Below are 25286 nucleotides of genomic sequence, written 5' to 3' on the forward strand. Positions count from 1 at the left end.
CAGAAATGTTACTACTGTGGGTATGGCTCCTTCAACAATAGAAAACCGTCAAACAAATACCTAAAAATCATCACTTCCTACTTTTATTCTGCTCCCTTCCATCCCCTGGTCTCCATCCTCCACCAAGTGGAAAACGCTGTCCAACTTTCCTGTCCTCATTTTCCCTACAAGTTACACTCACGGTGCTGTTCCTACCAAGGAGCAAGCAGCTGAAATGCTGTGAAGTTTCCACATGAGGCCACAACCACAGAGTTATCGTGGCGGCTTTCCTATTCTCTAGTGCCTACACGCAAGGGGCAGGCGGCCAGTGTCACCCAGGAGTGCCCCGCTGCCTGGAGGCAGGCAGCTGCTGCACAGCCTCTGCTTGCCAATACTGTGCTTGGTTCTATTAGTGGCTGGGATTCTTTAAAAGTGCTTATACCTAGCCCCATATAAGCACAGCTGACCCCTGAACAACACTGCTTCGAACAGTGCGAGTCTATACTTAAATGTGGAATCTTTTCTATAGTAAATACTACAGTATACTGCACAATCCCCAGTTGGTTGAACCGTGGAGGCAGAACTGTGGATGTGGAAGAACCATAGATAAAGACAGTCAGCTATAAGTTACATATGGGTCAGGTCAGTGCCCCTAACCCCACATTGTTCAAGAGTCAACTGCATACAGAGCTGTGCAGTCTCTTGTCACATTCCTAGTCTAAGCCACCGTCAACTGCATTTTGACATAAGCCTGACTCTGTCTTCTTTGGAGAGGGGGGAAAAAGAACTTGGGATACAAACATTTAAAACAGATTATATGCAGTTATGGAAGAGAAGGGACATTCTGAACAAAAGAAACATTTACAATCACATATATACTTAATATTAGAAAACCTGTATGTTCTAGAGAATTTTCAATTTAGAATTTTCATTTAGATAAGTATAAATCTTACCACTGACAGAAGTCTCTCTTGTCTTAAAACTTAAACAAACAAACATGAAACTCAAGTTCCCTGAGACTGGCAGAGGGGGTTATTTCCCTATGGGCTCTCAAAATAGACACGTCCTTGGGCAGTCTGTCAGGCCGTGCAGAGGTTCAGAGTGTATAGTCTAGAGTCAGATTGCCGGGATCCTCTCCCACCTCTAACACTTGCTAGAAAAACTGCTGATCCCTCCGTGCCTCATTTCGTTCACTCACAAAATGGAATAATTACAGTAACTAGACCTCACAAGGCCGTTAAGATTAAATGAGCTCACATACATAAATCACTTAGGATAGTGCCTGGCAGGAAGGTAACTCCACCAGTTTATGTAAGTGATCATCACCCCCAGTTTCCCCTCATGGGAAGTTCTCATCATGAGCCTTGGTCACACCATCATCTCTGATCAATGACCACCCTGACTCTAACAACCCAACCCCAATTCCCATCTCTCCACTCTGACTGCTCAACTTGATCAAACATAATCTACTGAGTGGGAAGGGCTATGTATCTGTAGGTTTTGATGGAAACAGACTGGCTTTCAGGAAGAATTCACTGAGAGTATATAGTATGATCCTCCAACGACACCAAGTCTCAGGCTTTGTCTTCCCTTTCTGTGAACTAATGACCTCTAAGGAATCCTTCCACTGGAACACGGCACTTCACTGGCCTATGAATTATCTGCTTCCTAATCTAAAATACGTCCTTCATTGCTTTCTGGATAAGAAACATTGATAGTGCTTCAAGAGTCACCAATGTCCTCTGGGCTGCTACCTACCCAGCATAAAAAGTAGTTAGCTCTTCAGCCATTTATTCTTTTAAACACAGTTGGATTACAATTACTTTAAACACTTCTGAAAGCAGTTTTGCTTCTGCCTCAAGAAAAAAAATTATATAAGCCAAAGAATGGGTTACACCAATTGCTTTAAAGTCTTTCACTGATGTTCAATCTAAGCAGAGTTACCTAGGTAGTCAATGACCTCCTGTGGCTTGACTCCAAATGAAATTTGTCTTCTTCAGAAAAACTAAGACAATGGTGAAAACTAACACAACTGAGATTATTAATAGGTATAACATAAATATGTCTCAGGAACAGCACCAAAGTCTCTAAACCTTTTGAATTAGGCTATGTAGAAAGAGTAAGTGGGCTTCCCTTGTGGCTCAGACGGTAAAGAATCCTAAAGATAGAGTAAGTATAAAATACACATCAAAGTATGCTAAATACTACATGTTGATGGAAAGAAGTCATAAAAGATCAAAATAAATGGGAGACATACTGTGATCACATAACAGAAAATTCAACACAGTAAAAAATTCTCCCCAAATTGATCTGTAGATTTAATGAAATTTCAATCAAAATCCCAGGACAGTATTTTTATAGTTACAGATTAAATTATTCTAAAATTTATACAGAAAAGCAAAGGAACCAATAGTCGATGGTTGAAAAAGAATAAAGTTGGAAAATTAATACTATTAGATATTAATATAAAGCTACAGTCATCAAGATAGTGTGATATTGGAGAAGGGAGAGACATACAAATCTAACAGACAGAAGAATAAAACAGATCCACACATATATATAGACAACTAACTTTCTATAAAGGTGCAAAGGTAATTAAATGGAGAAGGAAAAATCTTTTAAACAAAAGATGTTACAATTGGGTATCATATGAAAAATTAATTCCAATCTATACTTCACATCATACACTAAAATTTCCTCCAAATGAATCACAGACTTAAATGTAAATAAAATCCAACACTACAAAATTTCTAGAAGACAATGTTTATGACCTTGGATTAAGCAAACATTTCTTAGCAATGACAGGAGAAATATAATCTACAAAAGAACAAACTGATAATTGCACTTTGCCAAAATTTTAAATTCTGTTCTAAAGACAGACATTGTTAATGTGAATGAACAGGCAAACCACAGACTGGAAGAACATATTTAAAAATCATATATCTACAAAATACTTGAATTCTGAATACATAAAGAACTCTTAAAGTCAATAAAAAGAAAACAATCCAGTTTTCAAGAAGTGAACTAAAGATTTGAACACACGCTTCACAAAAGAATATACATGAATGGCAAGCACATGAAAAGATGGTCCACACAGCTAGTTATTAAGGAAACACAAACCACAATGAGATTCTGCTACATGCCTCTTAAAATGGTTAAAAATTTTAATATATTGGCCATATCAAGTGTTGCAAGAATATAGAGGAACTGGAACTCACATAATCCTGATGAGAATGTAATATGGTACAAACATTTTAGAAAACTGGCAGCTCCTAAAAAATTTAAACATATACGTGCCATATGGCCGAGGCATTCCATTCCTAAGTATTTACCTAAAAGAAATGAGACCATACACTCATACAAAGATTGGTAAGCTGATATTCACAGCAGCTTCCTTTTAACAGCAGAAAACTAGAAACAACCCAAATGCCCCCAAAGAGATAAATGGATACACAAACTTTGGTACATCCAAACAATGAAATGGTTTTCAGCAATAAAAAGGGAGTTATTGATACCCACTACCTCATGTGAAGAGTTGACTCATTGGAAAAGACTCTGATGCTGGGAGGGATTGGGGGCAGGAGGAGAAGGGGACGACAGGATGAGATGGCTGGATGGCATCACGGGCTCGATGGATGTGAGTCTGAGTGATCTCCGGAAGATGGTGATGAAGAGGGAGGCCTGGCGTGCTGCGATTCATGGGGTCGCAAAGAGTCGGACACGACTGAGCAACTGAACTATGTAAATAAATCACAAAATAATTATTGCGCTAAGTCACTTCAGTCATGTCCAACTCTTTGCGACTCTATGGACCGCAGCCCGCCAGGCTCCTCTGTCCATGGGATTCTCCAGGCAATAATGCTTGACTGGGTTGCCATGCCCTCTTCCAGAGAATCTTCCTGACCTAGGGATTGAAACCACAACTCTTGTGTCTGCTGCATTGGCAGGCAGATTCTTTACCACTAGCATGCCACCTGGGAAGCCCAAAATGATTATATTGAGTAACAAAACAAAAACAAACAAACAAACAAAAAAACTAAAGAAAAGAATACACACTGTGTGAGATTCCATTTATGTAAAATTATTGGAAATGCCAATTAATCTATAGTGATAGAAAGATCAGTGGCTGCCTCAGGACAGGGAATGGAGAGGAGAAGCAGAAAAGAATTATGAAGGCAGCATAGGAAAGCTTTGGGGGTTGGTAAATATGCTCATTTCCCTAAGCATGAAATGGCTGTATGCATACATGCTAAGTCACTTAAGTTGTGTCCGACTCTATGCAACCCCATGGACAGCAGCCCACCAGGCTCCTCTGTCTACAGGATTCTCTAGGCAAGAATACTGGAGGGGGTTGCCATTTCCTTCTCCATTGGTCTTTAGAGGTTAAGAACTAGGTTTATTTTTCCAAATTATTAGCAGTTGGGAGTCTTATATGTATAAATGATTTACTTTTAATAATAAATATGTATTGATTTATAATGTAAATAATAATACAGGTAACTTGGAATTTTAAAACTGGAACATGTAAAGTGAGTATTTTCATACAAATCATTAGAATATATTTATTATATTAGAATATATAAATCTACACATTGGAAGATGCTACTGAAATTTTGCCCTACAGAATATAGAATATCACTCTAGAATTCTTAAAATTAAAAAAAATCACCGGTAAGAATTATATGACGACTGTGAAACAGATTCTCCCATTATAATACTAATACTGTCATTTAAAGTTTTGACAACAGTTGTAGCTGGAGACCGGAGCACTTTAGGAGAAAGCCTCATTCTTCCATCAGTTCGATCATGTCCAAAGTATTTCACCTGAATTTCTTGGCCAACTTCTAATCCTAAAGCACTGGGATGTTTAATCTTTCATTGATCAAGCTGTGTGTTGTGAAGCAGTACTGCAGTCATATTTGGATGGAGTTTAACCATTACTCCAACGTCTCTGATTTCAGTTATCGTGGCGGTGTACACTGCTCCAAATTCTAATTGCCGCTCTTGATCATTTTTGCGGATATCAGTAATGAAGTCTCTTGCTTCATGCATGGCACTAGGTCAAAACTGTAATATACTTATATGTGAAATTTATTGTATTATCAATTACATCTCAATGTTTTTTCAAGAATTCAAAAGGGAAAAGTAAAATGAGAAGTAAGAAGCATAATATCTGCTCATGGTCTAATAGTTTATACTTAAGTGGAGGAATCAGACAAATAACTGTGGAAGTACCATGAAGATGGAGATGTGGAATACTATGGACACACAAAGGACAGGCATTATCCTGAACTGGGAAGCTAAATATGATTTTATGCAGAAAACTGAAGTACAGGTGAAGCCTGACTGATTAGATCTGTAAGGGAGACTGCTCAGAAGTTCTACCGTTTATTTTTAAAAGTCAATCTCATCTTATTATCACAACTCACTTTGTGTGTATTATTTCATGATGCATACCAATATATGCTTTAGAGACAGTCATTTCCTCAGAACCAATAATCATCTCTTGAAGGATGTCAGCAAACACAGGTTTTATTTTGTTCTGTACACGGGAAACAGTGTAGAACTCAAAGATAGAAACCAAACTAATAATCTGGGTGTTTTTCCCTCTGTTTTTACAAGGCTAGAAGTTAGGGTAAAACTACAAAAGCAGCACAGGAAGTGCTAGTATAAATGGATTAAAGCAAATGTCCTTAGACTCACAAGACTCAAGTTTATTTTATACTAGTACAGACTTAATGTCCCAAAAACCATAAATGTATTTTTCCCAAGGGGAAAAAAAATGTATTTCTAGTAATTCTAATTTTTCTGCACAATAAACAAAGTAATTTAAATTATCAATGAAGACCTTAAAGGAACTCTAGAAAGAAGTATATTTAAGAGAGGATTCTTTTTAAACACTGGAAAGAAGTACATTTAAAATAGGATCAATCCTTCCACTATTCCTCAAAACCAAACAGTAATTACAGAACACTTGCCCTTTTCTTTTTCTCTGATTCTAACATTCTGTGAAGCATTCCTCCTGCCCAGTTCTAAATGCTAAGCTCATTCTTAAACTATCATTTTCATGTTAAAAACTGCATGGGAGGGGTGCTGGGGGTGTGTGTGAAGGGCACAAACAGGCAAGGCAAAGAGATGGAACCACACAAACTACAGATACAGGTAGTGCACTTCAGTTGTGTTCAACTCTTTGCGACTCCGTGGACTACAGCTCGCCAGGCTCCTCTGTCCATGGGATTCTCCAGGCAAGAATACTGGAGTATTGTCAGTATTGCCATGCCCTCCTCCAGGGGATCTTCCCAACCCAGGGTTCGAACCTGCTACTCTTGCAATTCTGCACTGCAGGCAGATTCTTTACCGCTGAGCCACTGGGAGGTCCATTTTTCTCTATGTGTATTAAATGGATTTCAAAACAAAATACACAAGAAAAGCTCAACCTCATTTTTAAAATATTGATTTCTACGTGTACACTAAATGACGCTTTTGTCCCATGGTCTCAGTCACTATGCCATTCTGGTGCTGAGAAGCAAAGAACAGTCCAAAACAGTCAATAAAAGAAAAGAAAGGATAAAAGGCAAGCAACATGCAAAGAAAACCACTAAGAACTGTATCTGCCATCAAGGTCAGCCCTGACAATCACAGCCTCTCCCAAGGGCGAGCTCAGACTAATCTCACTGTGAGATGGTGGAAATGCCGTTCACCAACTTCGGCATGCTGTGTGCTTCAGAAACAGGTATTAACCACATCTTGTACCTGGAACATTTCCCTCAAACTCCTCTTTCAACAAACAGACAAGAAATTTGGCCAGAGCAATAGAGTGTTAGTTTAACAGATTAAGTTGTTCACTGTCAGAGTCAAGCTGCCTTCTTAAAGATAAGACATGCTTCTTTAAAAGGACTTCTCAGCTAAAATACTGTAATTTGGAAATTTAGATTTCTGTCTCCTGTATATAGAGACACAACACAATCAGGAACGCACATTCTCTAACTTAAGCTTTTTTGTAAAAGCTTAAGGATGCTCTTAACTTGTGGAGTAACAGTAAAAACTTAAGGACCTAAGATATGACCCACTATCTAGGTATCATACCCACACCAGAGACTCTCCTAAAAGGATACTAAGGTGGAAGTCTGTCCACTGCATCCCAAGGAGTCCAGGCCAAAGCCTCAATCTCAGTTTCTTCAATTGCCAAATACAGTTTACAACTAGAACATACAACCAGTAACAAGCTTAATTGTAACAGTGGGCATTTAAATTGCTTTTGGAAAACTAGCCAACAACCTGTGGTATACAGCTTCAAACGGATGCAATCTCATAAGCTAATTAAGATCTAAACCCTGACAAATTGTAGCTCTCACAGTGATATTCACTTGCAAGCTGCACCCAACTAAGGTATATAAAAGGATAATTTAGAAATTACTTATGGGAATTAGGGGAATTGTTTAATTTGATTTTGCTTTGGCTCTTCCCACTATTTAGAGGGCTGGCTTTCAAGAAGAAAAAGTCTCCCAAGTAGAAAATATCAGAATCATTTGCTTTGTTTAAGTAATGTCAGATCCCTTCATACTTGAGTTGGTTTATTTAGGTGACTTGGGAAGATAATGGCATACTTTTTAGAAATTTTTAAAGAAAAGAAACTTTCAAAAAGGAGGAAGATGTTTTATGTCATGCTACTGAAGCAATGACTTAAATTTGATCAATGGACACAGCTCAACAAGAATCAGGAGAGTTTTCTAAGAAACAAGGATTCATTTCTGCCTCATTACTAACTCCCCCACACTTCTCACTTAATAAAATTCAGAGTTCTGGTTTATTTTATTTAAAGGACAAAAATCATCCTCACGGTGAAAAGATTCAATAGAAGGAAAAATCTTTGGTTTTGCCCTTTCCACCCTGAGTCAGTGTGTGCTTCCAACAAATTCAGAACAAAAGTACCTCAATATCTGGACTGCTGAACAGTAGATGGATGGTTTCAGAAAAGTGCTTATTTTTAAAGAGCCATGAATGACTCTGATTCACCATCTTTAAGGAGAGCACTCTCATGGGTGAAAACTTGTCCAAACTCTCCAAATGGCCAGATGGGCATTACTCAACACTGAGAGAGAGAAGTTACAGTAAAGATACTATGAAGTGAAATTTTCTGCTAGTACTGCAGACCTCCTCAACCCACTGTTACCTCCTGCTGGGGCTCATTCCTGTTGCCAAATTTCACTCCACCTGGATAGCTCAACGATGTATACATGGCACCCACACAAAGCCTCTTCCTGTGATTAATACGATCTAGTTCAAGTCCAGATGAGCTATGCTACCCTTTTTCCGGAAAAAGAACGAAAGAGCCTCAGTCTGGTTTTACAGGGGTCAACGCAACCAAAAAGGAAGAAAGGAGCTTTCCAAACTTCTCTGCCCTCAAGCCAATTCTTCCAAGGTAGTCTAAACTGGGCACTCGTTGACCTTGTGCAATCTCACTAAGTCCACCCACTGCAACAATCTCCACAGCAAACAGGCTTTTGTGACATGTTCGCAGCCCTCAGCAAGGAAGCATGTACTTAGTATGCAAGCACCCAACCAGGCAGGGACAACTTCAGCTGAGTCAAGAGGGCGTCTGAGCAATTTTTGGCGGCTCTGATAAACAAGCATGCAACACCCCTCCCACAGTTTTGACAAAAATGTCCTTGCAGCAATAAATGGAGGGGATTCAGTGTATGACTGCTTATGTGTCAGAGATCCAGTTTTCTCAAAAAGGTTCCAAATAAACAACCAAATTTCATGTCCTTCATAAAACATCCACAACATAAAATATCCTAAATCAAAACTCAATTTTTAAGAAAGCCACAAAGCTTGCCTTTCTTCATTACCACATACTACTTATTCCCCTCCCTAAAAGAAAATACAGGAAATAAATAGTGCAAACAGCTACCACATGACCAGGTCCTACCTTGACCCCGTGTATCTCTCACAATACCACAGGCTATATGTTAACCCTGGTTTTTTTGTTTTTTGTTTTTGTTTTTTTTCCCACAGTGTGGATATCCTGCTTTATTATCTGAGGCACACGGGCCGCTGCGCCGGCCCTGGGCACTGCCCGGGCTCAGTCCTCCTCCTCCTCATCACCGGCTCCGGCCCGCCCTGGCCCTTCTTGGCGTTCTTCCTCTTCACGCGGCCTGGGCGGCCCCCGCAGCACAGGGAGCGCAAGGAGAAGTCGATGTGCTCCTGGGAGTCCAGGCGCACGATGAAGGACGGAATGTTCACCACCTGCTTGCGGACCCTGATGTGACGCTGGCGGATGAGCACGCGGGCATGGTGGATGGACTTGGCCAGGCCCAGCTTGAAGACCTGGGTCTGCAGACGTCTCTCCAAGAAATCCTCAATCTTCAGGCCCAGGATATAATCCAGCTTTATCTTGCCCTCGTCCAGCACCCCGATACGGACGAGCCGCCCCAACAGGGCATTACCTTCGAACAGACGCCGCGGGTCTTTCTCATCCAGCGTCAGCAGCTCCCGGGCAGCCTTTCGGATCTTGGCGAGGGTGAATTTGACCCTCCAGACCTCACGTTTGTTCCGGAGGCCGTACTCGCCGATCAGCTTCAGCTCTTGGTCGAGGCGGGACTTCTCGAAGGGTCTCCACGGGGTCACATACGTTTTGCGACAAACCCAGCTCCGGGCGACCGGCATGCTGGCTCTGTTTGCCCGTCTGTGCCTGAGCGAACGCTCTGGAAACCAAGAAAGAGCTTAACCCTGGTTTAAATACTCCCAACTACCATGAACCCAGGCTTCAGCAGAATGTGAGATGGGTGACTAACACCTCTGTGTCCTGCAGGAACGACTGCCCATTCCTTTCAAGAGATAGTTCTAGATTTGCTGACAACCAGCACCCCTGCCCTCAAAGAAGTAATATTTGGTCACTAATACCCTCCTATGTCTGAACTCCAGAATCCCAGTGCTTTCTGTGTACAGAAAAAGACACAAAAAGAAAGATTTTTTTCCAAAAGGTTTTTCTTTCAGTTGCTCATGAAAATGATTATAGGAGAACTGATCAATCAGATGCCTTGAGATATTCCTGCTGCTTGTGTTTCTGCAGATATTAGCAAACGAGTGATATAAGACAGGACTAGGTAAGCTAAACATCACAGCATCCTTTCTGAGCCATTCAGACTTTACTTGAACAAATGCAGCTTTTACAAAGAAGATTCAAAGGATCAAACGTGTCACTCAGAGCTCATTCTCCGAGTCCTCTTCAGGAATCTTAGAAACAACCTAAAAAGCAAAAAGCTAGAGGAGGAGGCCCTACAGTCAGTATCCCAAGACCAGCAATCCGAAATACTAGATGCAGAGCCTCTAGTCAATTTTTTGTTAAGTCAAGACCATAAATATGCACTGCCATGGTACGGGAAAGGGCTCTCTCTCACACCTACTCTACAAGGCAGACAAGCACTAAACTGTACAGAAACAGGGTTATTAATTTTTTCATGTGCATACTAAGTCACTTCAGTCTTGTCTGACTCATTATGACCCTGGGGAGAGTAGCCCGCCAGGCTCCTCTGTCCACTGGATTCTCCAGGCAAGAATACTGGAGTGGGTTGCCATTTCCTCCTCCAGAGGATCTTTCCAACCCAGGGATCGAACCTGCATCTCTGCCATCTCCCACATTAGCAGGTGCTTTCTTCAGCGATCATGCTCTCCCACCAGGTGGATTCTATCAAGTTGACTGAGAAAACTAAAGTCAGATGTTAACCCCACCAAGGTAGGGATTTGGTCTGCTTTTTGTCACAAATGTATCAAACAACCAGAACAGTGCCTAGCACTCTGGGCATGCGAATACTGCATGCCGATACTGAGGGCACACAAATATCAAATATAAATTTAATTTTCACAACTACCTCAAAGAAGAAAGTAAAGACTGAGACAATGAAGTGGCATGCCTAAGAACACACAACTAGTAAGGGACAGCATGACATTTATGTCCTTAAGAGCAGATCCATCTATACTGGTTATTGTAACCAGTGGGTTTACCGCACAGTACAACCAAACAATCCTTTATTAACAGCTTATACTAAATTCTGCATCGAGCTGCTGCTGCTGCTGCTAAGTCGCTTCAGTCATGTCCGACTCTGTGCGACCCCATAGACGGCACCCCACCAGGCTCCGCCGTCCCTGGGATTCTCCAGGCAAGAACACTGGAGTGGGTTGCCATTTCCTTCTTCAATGCATGAAAGTGAAAAGTCAAAGTCAAGTCGCTCAGTCGTGTCCGACTCTTAGCAACCCCATGGACTGCAGCCTACCAGGCTCCTCTGTCCACGAGGGCTAAGTACTCTAAAATCAGTGTCTACCTCTAGCAACTGTTATATGAAACCATTAAAGAAAGCAAACTGGTGGCGCAACATAACCCAGGACTAAAATTCACATTTATATTAAGCTCCAACTCTTTCTGATGGAACAAATGTATGTATAAAGCAGGCAGATAAGGTCTGATAATTAAAACACAGAAGGAGCCAACTTGTGGACACACTACTGATCTCTTAGGAAAAAAACAAACAAATCTTGCTTCAACAATTATTGTTATGAAGCAAAAGAAATACTTTTAAAATATGGTAAATGGTCATATTTGAGCCTCAGGAACAATTGATGCGTTCCCTATCAAGAACAAAGTAACGAAAGTGAAAAAATTCCAGGAGAGGAGAAGTATCAGAGGTTGCAAGGGCTCTAGAACTGGCCTGCCAATATCTGTATGGTGATTTCTTGGGAACATACCAGCCTTTGTATAAGTGCTTAGAGCAGAAGCATCAACATTTTTTCATCCTAGAATACACATGACATCATATAATCAAACGAGGTGAAGTGAAATCCCATCACAGAGGACAACACAAACAGCTGTGAGTTCCTAGTTAAAGGACAGCAGCTCAATTCAGCTGCACACCTGCAATTATTTAATGTCTAGTTACACTTGTCTCCATTTAATAAATTACTTGATAATTACAAAGAGAATGGGAAGAAAAGACATAAGCCACAATTGAGAACTAGCAAGAAAAAAAATCCACACAAAAGATCTGGGGAAAAACAAAGTATCTGAGCCAAGCAAATTCAGTAATTCAATTTGACAGATATTTTGTAAACATCTGCTGGTTCTGGACAAGGCACGTCATCTGTGGCAGAGGGTACACGGCTAACCTGTCCTGGACCTGCCCTCAGTGTGCTCACCAAGTCCCTGAGCTACTTCTAGGTGGAAAGGCTGAAAGATATGGAAAGAACAGTCACCATTCCAGGTGAGAAAAGGAAAAAGAAAAAAACTGCAGGATTATCAGTTTCCCTTTTCATCAAGTAACAGACTAGACACTTTCCCAGCCCTCCAGCAGAGTCCGCTTTCATCTGTCCTCTACAAAGGAGGCTAGGACAGTATTTTGGAGCCAGACTATAAGGAAGCTCATATGGCATACTAAGAAGTTTGGAAAACAGCAGGTCCTGTGGACATAAGAAAGGTTTTGTCTGTGGGTTTTTTAGACTCTAGGTGCGATGCACATGGCTGAGTACTTCTGAAAGAAATCTCCGGTGGTGATAGCACAGCGAGACAACTAAGAGGAAATGAAGCCAGGGTGATAAGCCAGTACAAGGTGCTGGGTCAGGGAGAAGGTGGACAGAATGACAGAGTCAAGGTACAGTTTAGAAGTGAAACAGCCCAGACACAGTGACCTCCCCAGATGAAACCTATTTCAAAAAGAAAATGAATTAATAAAGGATTCTATTACATTAGCTATAGAGGTTACTATTTTACAATCTAGAAACACTGTCCTACTTAATTAACTAGGTAGATTCTAATGAATTTACATATACCCAAACTAGGGGAAAAGAGGGGGATGGCAAAGCAAAACCAAACAGACAAGCACTCAGGACCAATAAACATCCTCTTTAAAGAGCCAAATAGCTGCAGAGAGCTTTCACTTTTAGCATTTCACAGCTCTGATATTTACTGAAGTTTATAGTTCCTCTTCCCTGGGAGTTATTTTATTGTTTAAGTGGACTGTATTAATACTCGTACTTCCACCCTGCCCAAACCAGCAGATGAGGGCAAACAGCTTCCTCTGACTCCTCTACCTTTTGCTATTTTCATACCTAACCTGCTCTAAAAGTATAATGATCAGCTCTAAATCTTGGCTTGAAGGCAAAGTACTAAAGGCCAGTACAACATTTACGTTTCTCCCAGGCTGAGGCATGGAAATTCAGTGACAAATCAATTTTTCCCTTTCCAGAGTGGTGGATATGCAGGCTTTTGACAAGAGGCAGTGCAGGGGAGAGGAGATCCAAAAGCAGATGCCGGGAATGTCCTCCCATGAGTTACCTGCATAACACCACCAATTTTAAAAGCATTTATCAAGTCAACAGAGCACACCCAGACAAGTGATTGGGCGGGCTAAACAGGTTTCAGACAGGTCTCTGTCCATATGCTTATATGGCCATATGCGGGCCACAGTCAAGCCACCCATCAGGCTTGCAAACAAGCATCAGACCACAGATTAGAATTTCCCAGGAGTCCCATTCCAAGGCAACGCTTGCCCCCTTTGCACACCACTCATCCTGCACATGCCTATAGAAACATGTCCACCCTCCACAAGGCCATAGGCATTCTTGTGCCTCCTTTACAGACCTTTAAACACTTTCTCTCTTAATCTGTAAACAATCCTGTCTCTTCATCTGCTCCTGGAGAGTGCACACTGGAGTTCACTTTGTGTTGTGCCTACATAACAAAAATTCAATAGATGTTTAGTGAATGACATGTTAATCACAGCAGTAGAGAACCCTAAGGAAGACCCTGGAAGGCCTCTGAAGGAGAGCAATGCTTCCCAAAATGTAACACACAGACAAATGACCTGGGGATCTTGTTAAAATATGTACTTTTGCTCTTTTTTTTTTTTTTTCAGGTCGCCCTGTGCAGCATGCAGGATGTTTGTTCCCCAACCATGGATCAAACTTGTGACCCCTACATTGAGAGCATAAAGTCTTAAACACAAGACTGCCAGAGAAGTCCCTAAAATACAGACTTTTGCACCCTATACCCTGGAGATTCTGATTTTGTAGGTCTGGGTTAGGGGGTCCCCAAATCTTCATTTCTGACAACATTTCTGGGGATGCTGATGTTGCAGATCCACACAGCTCTGTCTAGAATAACCCCCGATCCAAAGTAGTGCTAAATCCCTTCATTTGTGTCTGACTCTTTGCGACCCCATGGATCATAGCCCAACAGGCTCCTCTGTCCATGGGGATTTGCCAGACAAGAATACTGGAGTGGGCTGCCATTTCCTTCTCCCACCCAAAGTAGGAGTTGCCCCAAATGCAATCCTGATAAACAACATGTAGTTGCCACTGTGCCCCTCTCCCCTACACCACGACAAGTGTTTACACACACCCAAGGCAGCCCCGAGCACTTCAGGTCAGAGAACCGCTAAAGACATTCTCCCACGTACCAAGTCCCCAGGATTTCAGATGCTTGCCCACAGACACTGAGGATATGTCTCTCACAAATACCTCTCACTGACTTTTTTTTTTTTTTTTTTTTTCAAATCATTCACTCACTTCCCTTCCTTTTCTCTCTGCCTTTGCCTCTTGCTCCTTGTCCTTGCACAACTGGAACCATATCTGTATACTGAACTATAGCCCTTTTTTTTTTTAACACTGCTCAGGAAAACATCTCAGGGAAACTGCCTGCCTCTCAAGTTACAGGTCCTCCCCTCTCTAAATTTACCTACTTTTCCCATAGCGAACTCTCCCCATGCCAGAAATTAATCAGCCCCCAAAGACCACCCAGAAACAGCCATGGGGAACTCTCTGCCCTCTCCATAAAGCATAAAGCGGACTGCCAGTGCCTTATGGGCCCCCAAGTCCCTCACAAGCACACTGCCGTCTGCATCAGTCGCGTGAAGAGGCTGGCTGCTCTCAGGCTTCCTTCCAGTCCTGATGCTCTAGAAGAGTCTGACCTAAACCCAAGGAATATACTATTCCAAGTGCCTCCTTTGCTGACACTCTCTATGATGGTGCCAGTCCTTTCAGTTAAGAGACGAGGGGAAAACATCAGAACAATCAGAGTCAGGAGACCTTTAGTTAAACCCCAACATCACCAAGGAGCTGTCGGACCTTAGCAAATCACATAACCTATGTGACCCTCCATTTCCTGAGCAGTAAATTCAGCCATTCTATGAGGTTTAACTGAGTTAAGAGGAAATACAGAGAAAGTTTCCCAAACTGCAAAAGACTACAGGAAGGTTATTATCAATGCCCAGGTTCCCGCATACCTCTACTTCACCTACTAATGGTTCCAAGCCAAATGGTTCCCTCTCCTTGAAGACACACATCCCAGTCATGCCAGTCAAAGCAGAGTAACTTCATGTTCTCTGTATCTCCAGGGTGGTGACAGTCAGCTTTGCGTTTAGAGGTGTCTGTACTCAGGTTCCTGTCAGATTGCAAACTCCCTGAGGACTCTGTGCAGCATCTCACATATCATCTTGTTTAGAGTCTGGCGCATTCAGCAAGTACTTAAATACCCGCTGAATGACATTTCAGTTGCTAGGTTAAATTCCTCTCAGGGTAAAGGAGAGAGCAGGAAGAACTGCTACTTTACCCCACAGGCTCTGAAATCACTGTCCACTTTAAGCCATTATTTATTGGCAGCTTTCTGCATCCAAGGCCAGTACTAATAAGCACTTCACATGTATTATGAACCTTAATGCTCACAACCACTCAATGAGGCAAGTACTACCATTATTCCCTTTTTTTATAAATGAGCAAAGCACAAAGCTGTGTCTGGGGAGATGCAGCTAGCACAGGCAGAAGCAGGAATTTGAATCCAGGAGGTCTTATTTTTGGAACCAATGCTTTTATTTTTCAGGTGCGGCAGACTTTTCCGGGACACAAAGACTCGAGGCATGTCTCCATCTGGGAAAGGCACCTTTGCTTCCACATTTTAGCTCCTTACTCTGAGAACCAATTAACAGGACAAAACGACAGCACTGTGTTCCAGAAAAAATTACAGCTGCTCATTCTCTCCATTAGCATGTGATGGGGTGGTGGGGAGAACCAAATATTTAATATGCTTGAAACCTAGTCTATGAAAGATTCGGTTGCTTGAAAACCACATTTATAACTGGAAGTAAATCTCAAGAAACACAACTCCAGGCAAGGTTTTCACTTCAATAACCTTTCTAGTTAATAATTGAAACTACTAAAAGAAAAAGAATAAAAGATAGGCTCTGAATTATATGTCCCACAATGGAGGCTAGTCAGAGGCTCAGCAGAATCTTCCAAATCTGTCACTCCAGACGGAAAATCCCCAGCGGCTAAGACTCATGAATTAGATTTGCATCCTTCTCTGGCTGACATACCTGTGACAAGCACCAGAATTCCAGGAGACCTATACATCCTTAAACCGTCTAACATAACTAACACTGCTAATAATGGCATAAAGAAAGAAAGAAAGAAAGAAACTCAGTAATCTTTGCAACTTTTCCAAAATAGTTTATTTTAAAACTTAGAAAAAACGAAACCCAACAGAAAAGTAAGCAAGGAAAATGACCAAACTATTCACAGAAAATGAAGTACTACTAGATCTTGAATACAGTAGTAGAAGAGTCTCAGTGTTATTCATAACAAGAGATGCAAATTGAAACCACTTTGAGATACTAATTTGCTCCTATCAGATTGGCAAAAACTCCAAGGTTCAACAACACACTCAGCTGACAAGGTTGTGGGGAAATCCCTCGTCTCAGACAGGTGGGATATAAATTGGTACAACCTCTAGAAAGGGACGGCCTGCCCATGCAGAAGACACAAGAGACTCCGGTTCGATTGCCAGGACAGGAAGATCCCCTGGAGTAGGAAATGGCAACCCACTGCAGTATTCTTGCCTGGGAAATCCCATGGACGGAGGAGTCTGGTGGTCTACAGTCCACGGGGTCACAAAAAGTTGGACATGACTGAGCTACTAACCCTTTTTCACTCTAGGTTTGTCACAGCTTTCAAGGAGCAATCATCTTTAATTTCCTTGCTGCAATCACCATCTGCAGTGGTTTTAGAGCCCAAGAAAATAAAGTCTGTGACTGCTTCCACTGTATATATACCTAACCTCTCCCTCCCCAAGCACAGATAGTAGAGAATTAAGCATTTTTAGTAATTAAAAACTTAGAATTTATCCGGAAGCAAATTGGAGTTCAAATGCACAAATGGAGACCATGAAATAAAATCTATTAACAATAAAGTGGTTCTGGCTTTCCTTAATGTGAAAATTTGACATGTTGGCAGAAGCTGACCAGAACTGACTCAGCAACACCTCATCTCCAGTGGCATCTCGCATATGCTCTCTGTGTTGACTCCAAGACGGTGAGCACTGCAAGGCCATCACAGCAGTCCACAACATGTGTGCAATCTCACAGAAGAGGAGCCAAAATGACAAGGCCAACCTGTGACATCAGTGACCCAACAAAAAAAGGGTCCCCAAATGCGCAAATTAGATGTATATGTACATTAGATGGTATAGAGGCTGCCACTCAGTAGGTAAGCACTCTTTAAAAACACCCTTTGGGAGACAAGTCATCAAAGCCCAGCTCACCTAAGTGCAATCTAGGGAAATTTATTTGCTTTTCTACTAGATCAATAGGTAGCAAATAAGGTCAGAGACTAGAAACGAACAATCAATAAAATGGGGAAAGCACTGTAGCCTGTCACTGGTTGCGGCCACATCCTGTGTTCCTGTCCAGAGAAGCTTTTCGCAGGGAGATTGCAGGAAACACACTAATAACTATGTCACTCCATTTCTTACACACACACACACCCCCCTCTTCCAGATCAAGATATCCCTTAAGAGCACCATAGCAGAGACGCAGAGACACATACACACACACACACACACACACACACACACACACAAGAGCACCACAGCAGATGCAGACACAGACACACACACACACACACCCCTTCCTTCACTGCGCTTAAAATTATGGGATCATTACTAACAGATCAAGATATCCCTTAAGAGCACCATAGCAGATCACCCAGGGAGAAAAGCTTGCCCTAGACACTAGTTCTATGCATAACTGGACGAACAGTTTTTACCAGTTTACCCAAAGTCACTGTTCAAAGTTAGGGAAACAGAAGCAGCTGAAAGAACCACCTCACTCTCCCTCCCCTTTCTCAAGTCTGTCTTAGCTTCTTAATGAGCAAGGCCATGCCCTAGAAGGTTCCACTTTAAACTGTTACACAATCACAAAACGTCTGATCTGCTTGAAGAGGTGAAGGGAAACACTGCATGCTGATCCAGCTACAGAAAGTTCCCCTGGTACCTCATGAATTTTTGAAGCTGTCTCATAAATTAGTTCAACCACAACCACTTAACTTGGTCTTGTTACACATTCTCCTGCCACAGTGGACAGTGTTAGAAATTGTAAGTTTAAAATGTAAACAAAAAAAAAAAAGAGGAACGAGGAGGGACTCTTCCACAAAGAGCTGACAGTGCCAATTCTGAAGGTTCTGGATACACAGTTTGGGATGCCTGAGAACTCAAAGAAGAGAAAATGTTGTTCTGAGAGTTAACAAGATGCTTTGTTTCACTTACACCCATAGATATAACACGGAGATTAGTCTGAGGAAAGCTTAGGCCAGTCCTCATAGCATATCTAAAGAACCCGCCCCTGACATCTCCACCAGTTTGGGAGGGTGTACACACGCACTCAGTCATGTCTGACTCTTTGAGGCCCCATGGACTGTTGGCCACCAGGCTCCTCTGTCCACAGGATTTTTCCTGGCAGGAATACTGGAATGGGTTGCCATTTCCTTCTCCAGGGGATCTTCCAGATCCAGGGATCAACCCAGACTCTCTTGAGTCTCCAGCATTGGCAGGTGGGTTCCTTCGATTCTGACCGCTGTTCCCTTATGTTAGTTAATCCCCTCTCTAAACGGTGAGCTTCCCAAGCACAGAGACCATTTTATTTATTCCCAGTGCACTTGGTGCTTGACACCTTGGATGCAGTGTATAAATCTTGTTTTAGTGTTTGCTAAGAAGAGGCAATGCCTCTGCCGAACGAAAAGGGAGCCCTTGCAATTTCATTCTCTTTCCCTTGGCAAAGTGAGGGTGAGATCGACATTCTAAAGCAGTGATTCTCAGGGTCAGGTCCCTGTACCAGAAGTGTCAGCACCACCTGAGAACTTGTTAGAAATGCAAATTTTGAGCCCACTGCAACCTGCTGGATCATAAACTGCAGATGAGGTCTAGCAATCTGCATCTTAAAAAGCCCTCCAGGAGACTAATGCAAAGTAAAGTTTGAGAAAGGCTGTCCGAAAGTTTCTGCCCATAGAGCTTCCTAACCTATCCCTCAGAATAAGTAAGACAACTCTGAACAATTTTTAGATGTTTGGAAATAAAAATTTACACATAACCGCGAGCCAGCTTTTCTGGTAGTGTTAATTAACTGCATATGCCACACTGGTTCAGCGGTTTTTATTAATCTATCCTCTCCACTCACAGCACAGACATACATATTTTACCAAGGAAAATAAAAAAGTCAAGCCAACAGCTAAGACACTAGGAAAAAAATCCTTTTTACAAACAGACGGAAACACATTAGGAAATGAATGTTTACACAAAGTTACAAGAAAGTTAGTCTCCTTGGACAGAATCGAGGTCACTCTGCATTTATTTCCAACCGAAGCAACTAAAAGACATTCAGGCAAGACTTCATTCCCTCTTCACATGACTATGGTGCCCTTCTTCAGAATTCCAGGTTATCTGCTAGTGTTCCTAAAAAGCACATCTAGATATGTGGGTAAGGACATTTGAGGTTTAAACAGGGAGGAGCAATTTTTTCACATGGAGACATCAATGATCTATCAACACAAGCCAAATTACCCTGCTGATGTTCTGGGGAAAAAATTCTATTCCCTGTGACGGAAAAAATGTTGTACCCCAACATGGGTCTGCTTTGGAGGGAAAACAGCCCAGCATAGACACCCTTTGCAGACATCAAGAAAGGATGGCAACAGGTATCAGTTTCACAGAAGTGCCTCCGCAACAATCACATGCAAATCTAAGGAAACCAACACCAAAGTTGGAATTGTTTGTAGAAAGAACATCAAACATCAGGAGGAGATTCCTGAAAGGTAAAACGAAGACCTCACATTGCCACGAAACTCAGCAAATCTCCCTGCCAAATTATGTGAAGAACACAGTAGAGGTTCTCAAACTTTAGGAGCATCAGAATCACCCTGCAGGTTTATTAAAGTTTCTGAATCAGTGGGTCAGTGCAAGAATTTGCATTTCCAACAACTTCCCAAGTTAGGCTGCTTGTCTGTTAAAACGCTTTGAGAACCACACAGCTAGATGTTACGAAAATCAAATCTGCTACAACTCCAGCTTTGTCACAAACTAGCTGCACAGCTTTGAGCAAGTCTCAAAATCTCGAGTTTGCCTTTCTCTTCTTCTGAGAAATTACAACCAGAGAATCTCCTCTAAATTCCAACACTCTCTGGTTCTATGCAACACAAATTCCACCCGGATTAGCACATGAAATTGCAGGAATCCTGAGGGCAAGAAGAAAGACTCCAGTCCCTGAGACAAGCAATGAATTACATAAACAGTTAAAAATCACATACACACACACACACATACACACCCAGAGGCAACAAATTAGTCTTTGTTGTTGTCAAAAGCTAAGAAAAGCAGTGCTAACCCAGTATGGCCAAGTGGTAAAAATTACCCCCTTTTTATTTCTAGAATCTCATGCTTATAAAAGAAAAAAAAAAGTCACAGCATGAGGTAAATTTCCCTTTAACACCAAGTACTTTTAATTATTTACCAAAACCTTCTTGTGGTTTTACCCTCAAAAGGGAGAAATAGGCTGCTAAGATTTATTAAACGTCAAAAATATATAGGGCAATAACAGATGCTTTCACATCCTGTTGTTACATTAAGTCTTCACAATGGTATGAAATAAATATCCCCATTTTGCAGATGAAGAAACTGAGGCTCACAGAGCTTTTCAAGACAGCACAGGTAATTACTGTCCGAGTCAGGATTTGTGCTAAGGTCTGAAAAGTGAAAGTGAAAGTCACTCACTCATGTCTGACTCTTTGCAACCCCATGGACTATACAGTCCGTGGAATTCTCCAGGCCAGAATATTGGAGTGGGTAGCCTTTCCTTCTCCACGGATCTTCCCAACTCAGGGATCAAACTGGGGTCTCCTGCATTGCTAAGGTCTACACCATTCCAAACTTCCTCACATGCGGCAACAGCTGATTTCCCCATCATTTCTATCTACCATGCTGCTAAGCCACTTCAGCCGTGTCCGACTCTATGTGACCCCATAGACGGCAGCCCACCAGGCTTCCCTGTCCCTGGGATTCTCCAGGCAAGAACACTGGAGTGGGTTGCCATTTCCTTCTCCAATGCATGAAAGTGAAAAGTGAAAAGTAAAGTCGTTTAGTCATGTCTGACTCTTAGCAACCCCATGGACTGCAGCCCACCAGGCTCCTCCACCCATGGGATTTTACAGGCAAGAGTACTGGAGTGGGGTGCCATTGCCTTCTCCGGCTCTATCTACCATGGGTCTTTAAAATACCATAAGAAAGAAAGATCCTTTTCTTAAGTTAAAATGATGAGGGTTCCTATGTTTTTTAGGTAACTGAGAGAGATCATCTTCAAAAAAGAGGTCTCTCAGATAGTGCTTTTCCCAATAAGCTCTTGAATGGCAGAACTTCCAGGGGCTTTATAAGGCCATTGTATTTTAATTTTTAAATTGTTTTCCTTTTCAAGCCTGGATAGGGCAAGCTGATGAGCTTGATCACAGTGTTAATTCATTCTACACAGCCCAGAACATTCTTAATAGGTAGGCAGTTAAGAGAACGTGGGCCAGAAGTAGACAAAGAAAACCACTCCCCCCACCGCCGCCATCCTTCATCTGCAACGCAGCCCATATTGATACCTACCATAACCCTATAAAGTGGTCTAATTCAGAGCAGTATCAGCTGATCCCAGAAAATATTTCCCCATCTCCCCTTTTAGGCAAGCTGAGCACAAATTCGTATCAACTGAAGAGGTAACAGATAAGAACCAAGCTGAAAGATTTATAGAAAGGAATCAATAAATGCTATTTTTCAATGCTTGCAGGCTACTCCACTACCTATGTAACTGTTCACATGTGTAAAGACTCCCCAACCTCATATTCACTCATTCTCCCAATTAAATCACCACATGCCTATGTTCCCAGAGCAATACTCCATATGCCTTTATTTCATAGTCCAATCTAAAGTGTGACATTAAAAGTGATAGGCCTTCACAATAACAGGTGTTTCTGTAACAACTTATTTCAAAGAGCGGCCAAGAAAAGTGTCTTTCAAAGGCGTGGTTCTTTCCCCTCCATCACTCTCTGTCAACCACGTGAGAAATTAGGTTTCTCCTCTGAAGAGAGAGACCTGACATGGCGATGCCACTGCCCTCCCTGAGGTACAGCCACACGGCCCGTCACCCCTGACCCTGTGAAGTTCTCAGCTGGATGCACAGTGGGCCACAGCAGGTTGCTAATGAGGCCAAGGTGACGCATCAGAACCACAGGGGTCAGTCCACTTGGCTCAGATCCAGGGCTAACCTCATGTCTAACCTCACCCTGGTAAACAGCTGGCTGTAACAGACAAAAAAAAAAAAAATCCATTCTCCAACAGGAAAAATATCTCCTGCATTGGATCCCACTGAGACTAAATCACATGTCGAGAATTACTACTTCTATCCTAGAGAATCAACCATGTGCAGGGCACTCAAAGAAAGTAGTAACGGCCTCTATTAACAGCCTCTATAAACTCATTAAGTGACCAACATTCCACTTTCCAACTAACATTTACTAAGGATCTACAGATTGTCATGCACTGTTCCAGGAGTTGTGGACACAGCAGTGAACCAGGGGGAAATGTCTCTCTCCTCACAAAGCTTCCCACCTTTGTGGGAGAATGAAACAATATTAACTTATAGGGTAAAAAAAAAAGTTGTTTCAATGCAAGTAAAGCAGAGCAGGCATTAAGAGTGATTAAAAGGACTTCCCTGGCAGTCTAGCAGTTAAGACTCCAAGCTTCCAACGCAAAGGGTGCAGGTTCAATCCCTGAATGTGGAGTTAAGATCCCACATGACTTGTGGCCAAAAAACCAAAACATAAAAGAGAAACAGAGTTATAACAAATTCAGTAAAGTCTTTAAAAACAGTCCACATCAAGAAAAAAAAATCTTAAAAAAAAAAAGTGACTGAAGAGGGAGGAGATACTTTAGACAGGGTCGGGGACAGATGAGATGATGTCTAGCAAATACTTAAGAGGACACATGATAGTTACTATCAGTAATCTTTATGACTACCCCACAGGTACTTATCTATATTTTACAAATGAGGAAACTAGAGCTTAAGGTAATTAAAAGATTTGCCCAGGTTTATGAATGCCATGCCCAAGTCACAGCTCTACGATCCACAGTGCCCTTTCCACAGCACAAGGATATCAACGTACCAGCCTTGGTCTCCAGCACCAGGTGTGATCCCAGGGTCTGCCCAAGGAGATTCACTCAAGTACAAAATGAAAATAGCTTAGTTATGTGTACATCTTTTTATCTCAACCTTTAAAATTCACATTTTTGTGTATGTTTTGTAAGTGTAAATATGTGTACAATTTAGATGGGAATATTAAAAATATCTATTTTTGACAGGGACACATGATCTTAAAAATTTCAAGATCACTGCACTAGAGAACAGATCCCAAAGAAACACACACAGTCCCCTTCCCAAGAAGAGAACACTATATCATGCACAGCCTGTGTTCTGTGAACATACTTATAAATTTCAAGATAAAAAATGAAATGAAAATAGGCCATACATGTAAATCTAAGGTGCAGCTCATTGCAGTTAAGACCTTTCACTCCAGTGCCTCATCTGACCTCTGAGGCTGGGCCCCACACCCTGCAGATTACACGGCCTGTTCCTCTGACAGGGAAACCTGTTTACTCCACTCTGGAGGGAATCCACCAATTCATTTCAAATTGGTCACCAGACAGCAGCTGTCAACTGGTAATAACTTTTGGTCACTCCCTACCCAGGCTGTTTAATACACATGTAAACATAAGTTTCATAAATTGTTCAAATGTGTATTTACTCAAAACACCATTATGGGTCCATCAGACTGTTATAGGCTATCAGCTAAATAATATGCATTTTTTAAAAGGCTTGGCAGCTTAATACATATTTTTACTGCTCACATAACTCAAAAACGGCCTCAGAGTAAAACGTTTAATTTGACACATAAATAGTCCATTATATGGCCTAATCCTCTTTTGTGTTTTCAAAAAGGGAAGAAAGTGCCAGGGTATTTCAATTTGATAGGAGGAGCACAGCAAGGGAGGGGGAAAAATTACTCATACACAGCTGTTGATCTTACTTCAGGGCCAGGCTCAAGGCACTTGGTAAATAAAGGCATATTTAAAAAGAAAGGGCATCTGGTTATCAGAAGCATTTAGGCTGATGGGTTTTTTTTAACTTTTTAAACAAAAATGAGAAAAGAAAGGCCATTATTTGGATAGTCTCCTGGATATTATCCTCCCTCAAAATGTCTAGTATCATTTATCTACTCCCATAAATTAATCTGGTAGACAAGTGTTCCTTAAAATAGGGTCTTGTAACTACTAGAAACCACAGGAGATCTGTAACTGATTTATACATCTTTTTTTCACTCTCAATATGTAAATATGCAATTACACAGACACTCATCTTCAATGTGACCAAGAGTTGCTAGTTGCCTAATAAGTCAGCTGCCGAATAAGTGATGGGGGGAGTCGTCCTAAAATCTGTATTAGTAAATTAAAATTACGAAGTTAGCAGAATTTCCCTGGTGACTCAGACGGTACAGAAGCACCCTGCAATGCAGGAGACCTGGGTTCAATCCCGAGAAGATCTCCTGGAGAAGGGAATAACTACCCACTCCAGTTTTCTTGCCTTGAGAATTCCATGGACAGAAGAGCTTGGTGGGCTACAGTCCATGGGGTTGCCAAGAGTCAGGCACAACTGAGAGACTAAGGCTTTCACAAAGAACTTTAACTTTTGGTCTACCAAAAGCCTGGGCTGCCTGCAATGCTGCAAAGTGCATACTGGGCACTCACACCAACACTGGAACTCAGAATCCTCAAGCGCTCAGGAAGGATAATTTATCACCGTAGCAGTGGCGTGTTTCGTCATGGTTTGCAACACTGCTATTCCTTTTAAATTACTTTTAGTTCAATTTTGTCATTAGAAATTTGACTTGTTGAAGATTATTTGGTT

General features: G+C 41.7%; 1 protein-coding gene and 1 pseudogene across 2 annotated transcripts in view; both read right to left on the minus strand.

Annotated features, from left to right (window-relative positions):
- AUTS2 (activator of transcription and developmental regulator AUTS2) overlaps nt 1-25286 on the minus strand; it is a 1204224-nt gene that overhangs the window by 1092063 nt on the left and 86875 nt on the right. The gene's annotated exons all lie outside the window — the stretch shown is intronic.
- Nucleotides 9065-9703, minus strand: LOC138429444 (small ribosomal subunit protein uS4-like; annotated as a pseudogene).

Source organism: Ovis canadensis, chromosome 24, assembly GCF_042477335.2.
Source record: "Ovis canadensis isolate MfBH-ARS-UI-01 breed Bighorn chromosome 24, ARS-UI_OviCan_v2, whole genome shotgun sequence".
Classification (NCBI taxonomy): domain Eukaryota; kingdom Metazoa; phylum Chordata; class Mammalia; order Artiodactyla; family Bovidae; genus Ovis; species Ovis canadensis.